A 5,233-nucleotide genomic window follows, 5' to 3' on the forward strand; every position below is an offset into this window, starting at 1 on the left:
TCTTGTAGGCTCTCCTATCCACTGATGCTCAAAGCCTTGGATCCTTTTTATTATCCATGCCTTTTGGTTTAAAGGGCTATTGGCTTTTTCTGCTTGCTCTTTTTTTTTGAATTCACTGCTTTTTCTTGCTTCAAGAATCATTTTTATGATTTTTCAAATCCTCAGTAACATGTATCCTTTTTCATCATTCTTTCAAGAGCCAACAAGTTTAACATTCATGAACAACAAATTCAAAAGACATATGCACTGTTCAAGCATACATTCAGAAGTCAAAAGTATTGCCACCACATCAAAATAATTAATCTGTTATAAAATTTGAAATTCATGCAATTCTTCTCTTTTTCAATTAAGAACATTTTTCATTTAAGAAAGGTGATGGATTCATAGGACATTCATAACTTTAAGGCATAAACACTAAGACACTAATGATCATAAGACACAAACATAAATAAAACATAAAGCATAATTTTTGAAAAACAGAAAAATAAAGAACAATGAGATTAAAGAACGGGTCCACCTTAGTGATGGCGGCTTGTTCTTCCTCTTGAAGATCTTATGGAGTGCTTGAGCTCCTCAATGTCTCTTCCTTGCCTTTGTTGCTCCTCTCTCATGATTCTTTGATCTTCTCTAATTTCATGGAGGAGGATGGAATGTTCTTGGTGCTCCACCCTTAGTTGTCCCATGTTGGAACTCAATTCTCCTAGGGAGTTGTTGATTTGCTCCCAATAATTTTGTGGAGGAAAGTGCATCCCTTGAGGCATCTTAGGGATTTCATGATGAGGAATTTCCTTATGTCCATAAGTGGGATCTCTTGTTTGCTCCATCCTCTTCTTAGTGATGGGCTTGTCCTCATCAATGAGGATGTCTCCCTCTATGTTAATTGCAACTGAATTACAGAGGTGACAAATGAGATGAGGGAAGGCTAACCTTGCCAAGGTAGAGGACTTGTCCGCCACCTTATAAAGTTCTTGGGATATAACCTCATGAACTTCTACTTCCTCTCCAATCATGATGCTATGAATCATGATAGCCCGGTCTATAGTAGCTTTGGACCGGTTGCTAGTGGGAATGATTGAGTGTTGGATAAACTCCAACCATCCCCTAGCCACGGGCTTGAGGTCATGCTTTCTCAGTTGAACTGGCTTCCCTCTTGAATCTCTCTTCCATTGAGTGCCCTCTTCACAAATGTCTATGAGGACTTGGTCCAACCTTTGATCAAAGTTGACCCTTCTAGTGTAGGGGTGTTCATTTCCTTGCATCATGGGCAAGTTGAATGCCAACCTTACATTTTTCGGACTAAAATCTAAGCATTTTCCCCGAACCATTGTAAGCCAATTCTTTGGGTCCGGGTTCACACTTTGATCATGGTTCTTGGTGATCCATGCATTGGCATAAAACTCTTGAACCATTAAGATTCTGACTTATTGAATGGGGTTGGTAAGAACTTCCCAACCTCTTCTTCGGATTTCATGTTGGATCTCTGGATATTCACTCTTTTTGAGTTTGAAAGGGACCTCGGGGATCACCTTCTTCATGGCCACAACTTCATAGAAGTGGTCTTGATGCACCCTTGAGATGAATCTCTCCATCTCCCATGACTCGGAGGTGGAAGCTTTTGCCTTCCCTTTCCTCTTTCTAGAGGTTTCTCCGGCCTTAGGTGCCATAAAGGTTATAGAGAAATGAAAAGCAACGCTTTTACCACACCAAACTTAGAAGGTTTGCTCGTCCTCGAGCAAAAGAAGAAAGAAGAGAGTAGAAGAAGAAGAAAGATAGGAGATGGAGGCGGGGGCTTTATGTTTCGGCCAAGGGGGAGAAGTAGTGTTTAGGTTGTGTAAAAATGAAGGAGTGAAGATGGGTTTATATAAGGGTGGAGAGAGGGGTAGGGTTCAGCCATTATGGGTGGGTTTGGGAGGGAAAGTAGTTTGAATTTGGATGGTGGGGTAAGTGGGGTTTTATGAAGGATGGATGTGAGTGGTGAAAAGAATGGTGGGATTTGATAGGTGAGGGGTTTTTTTGGGGAAGAGGTATTGAGGTGATTGGTGAATGGGTGAAGAAGAGAGAGAGTGGTGGGGTAGGTGGGGATCCTGTGGGGTCCACAGATCCTGAGGTGTCAAGGATAGCTGCCCTTTTCTGGCGTTAAACGCCGGGCTGCTGCCCTTTTCTGGCGTTAAACGCTAGTCTGGTGCCCCTTTCTGGTGTTAAATGCCAGTCTGGTGCCCCTTTCTGGCGTTAAACGCCCAAAATGGTGCCAGACTGGGCGTTAACCGCCCATTTGCTGCCCTTACTGGCGTTTAAACGCCAGCAAGCTTTTCCTCCAGGGTGTGCTATTTTTCTTTCTGTTTTTCATTCTATTTTTGCTTTTTCAATTATTTTTGTGACTTCACATGATCATCAACCTATAGAAAACATAAAATAACAAAGGAAAATAGATAAATATAACATTGGGTTGCCTCCCAACAAGCACTTCTTTAATGTCAGTAGCTTGACAGTGGGCCCTCATGGAGCCTCACAGATTTTCAGAGTAATGTTGGAACCTCCCAACACCAAACTTAGAGTTTGACTGTGGGGGCTCTGTTTGACTCTGTTTTGAGCGAAGCTCTTCATGCTTCCTCTCCATGGTTATAGAGGGATATCCTTGAGCCTTAAACACAAAGGATTCTTCATTCACTTGAATGATCAATTCTTCTCTGTCAACATCAATCACAGCCTTTGCTGTGGCTAGGAAGGGTCTGCCAAGGATGATGGATTCATCCATGCACTTCCCAGTCTCTAGGACTATGAAATCAGTGGGGATGTAATGGTCTTCAATCTTTACCAGAACATCCTCTACAAGTCCATAAGCTTGTTTTCTTGAATTGTCTGCCATCTCTAGTGAGATTCTTGCAGCTTGTACCTCAAAGATCCCTAGCTTCTCCATTACAGAGAGAGGCATGAGGTTTATACTTGACCATAGGTCACACAGAGCCTTCTCGAAGGTCATGGTACATAATGTACAAGGTATTGAGAACTTTCCAGGGTCCTATCTCTTTTGAGGTAATCTCTGCCTAGTCAAGTCATCCAGTTCTTTGGTGAGCAAATGGGGTTCGTCCTCCCATGTCTCATTACCAAATAACTTGTCATTTAGCTTCATGATTGCTCCAAGGTACTTAGCAATTTGCTCTTCAGTGACATCTTCGTCCTCTTCAGAGGAAGAATACTCATTAGAGCTCATGAATGGCAGAAGTAAATCCAATGGAATCTCTATGGTCTCAGTGTGAGCCTCAGATTCCCATGGTTCCTCATTAGGGAACTCATTGGAGGCCAGTGGACGTCCATTGAGGTCTTCCTCAATGGCGATCACTGCCTCTTCCTCCTCTCCAATTTTGGCCATGTTGATGGCCTTACACTCTCCTTTTGGATTCTCTTCTGTATTGCTTGGAAGAGTACTAGGAGGGAGTTCAGTAACTTTCTTACTCAACCGACCCACTTGTGCCTCCAAGTTTCTAATGGAGGACCTTGTTTCAGTCATGAAACTTTGAGTGGTTTTGATTAGATTAGAGACCATGGTTGTTAAGTTAGAGTGGCTCTGCTTAGAATTCTTTGTCTGTTGCTGAGAAGATGATAGAAAAGGCTTGCCATTGCTAAACCTGTTTCTTCCACCATTATTGTTGTTGAAAACTTGTTGAGGTCTCTGTTGATCCTTTCGTGAGAGATTTGGATGATTTCTCCATGAAGGATTATAGGTGTTTTCATAGGGTTCTCCCATGTAATTCACCTCTTCCATTGATGGGTTCTTAGGATCATAAGCTTCTTTTTCAGATGAAGCGTCCTTAGTACTGCCTGGTGCAGCTTGCATTCCAGACAGACTTTGAGAAATTATATTGACTTGCTGAGTCAATATTTTGTTCTGAGCCAATATGGCATTCAGAGTATCAATCTTAAGAACTCTTTTCTTCTGATTCATCCCATTGTTCACAGGATTCCTTTCAGAAGTGTACATGAATTGGTTATTTGCAACCATTTCAATGAGTTCTTGAGCTTCTGCAGGCGTCTTCTTTAGATGAAGAGATCCTCCAGCAGAGCTGTCCAATGACATCTTGGACAGTTCAGATAGACCATCATAGAAGATACCTATGATGCTCCATTCAGAAAGCATGTCAGAAGGACACTTTCTGATCAGTTATTTGTATCTTTCCCAAGCTTCATAGAAGGATTCACCTTCCTTCTGTCTGAAGGTTTGGACTTCCACTCTAAGCTTACTCAATTTTTGAGGTGGAAAGAACTTTGCCAAGAAGGCATTGACTAGCTTTTTCCAAGAGTTCAGGCTTTCTTTAGGTTGTGAGTCCAACCATATCCTAGCTCTGTCTCTTACAACAAAAGGGAATAGCATAAGTCTGTAGACTTCAGGGTCAACCCCATTGGTCTTGACAGTGTCACAGATTTGCAAGAATTCAGCTAAAAACTGATGAGGATCTTCCAATGGAAGTCCATGGAACTTGCAATTCTGTTGCATTAGAGAAACTAATTGAGGCTTAAGCTCAAAGTTGTTTGCTCCAATGGCAGGGATAGAGATGCTTCTCCCATAGAAGTCGGGAGTAGGTGCAATAAAGTCACCCAGCACCTTCCTTGCATTGTTGGCATTGTTGTGGTTTTCGGCTGTCATGTCTTCTTCTTGTTTGAAGATTTCTATTAGGTCCTCTACAGAGAGTAGTGCTTTAGCTTCTCTTAGCTTTCACTTCAAGGTCCTTTCAGGTTCAGGGTCAGCCTCAACAAGAATGCTTTTGTCTTTGTTCCTGCTCATATGAAAGAGAAGAGAACAAGAAAATATGGAATCCTCTATGTCACAGTATAGAGATTCCTTGAGATGTCAGAGGAAAAGAAGAATAGAAGGAGGAGGTAGAAGAAGAAGAATTTGAACTTATCAAGAGAGATAGAGTTCGAATTGTTCATTGAGGAGGAGTGTTAGTGCATAAGTAGAAGAATGTGAGAGGAGGGGAAGAATTTTTGAAATTAAAGTAAAAGATTTTAAAATAATTAAAAGAAGTTTTGAAAATTTGATTGATGATTTTTGAAAACTAAGATTGAGAAAGAAATAAAGTGATTTTGAAAAAGATTTTGAAATTAGAAATCAAAAGGATATGATTGAAAACTATTTTGAAAAAGATGTGATTAAGAAGATATGATTGAAAAGTTATGGTTTTAAAGAGATATGATTGAAAAGATATGATTGAAAAACAATTTAAAAAGATTTGAT

At 40.8% G+C, this 5,233-nt stretch overlaps 1 non-coding gene across 1 annotated transcript; it reads left to right on the forward strand.

The window, feature by feature from the left end:
* The first annotated feature begins 4,129 nt into the window (after nt 1-4,129).
* LOC112711921 (small nucleolar RNA R71) lies at nt 4,130-4,237 on the forward strand. The gene has a single exon (XR_003157629.1). It is a non-coding gene; the product is annotated as a small nucleolar RNA R71 (small nucleolar RNA).
* Nucleotides 4,238-5,233: the final 996 nt, after the last annotated feature.

The sequence above is a fragment of the Arachis hypogaea genome, chromosome 1 (assembly GCF_003086295.3).
Source record: "Arachis hypogaea cultivar Tifrunner chromosome 1, arahy.Tifrunner.gnm2.J5K5, whole genome shotgun sequence".
NCBI lineage: Eukaryota > Viridiplantae > Streptophyta > Magnoliopsida > Fabales > Fabaceae > Arachis > Arachis hypogaea.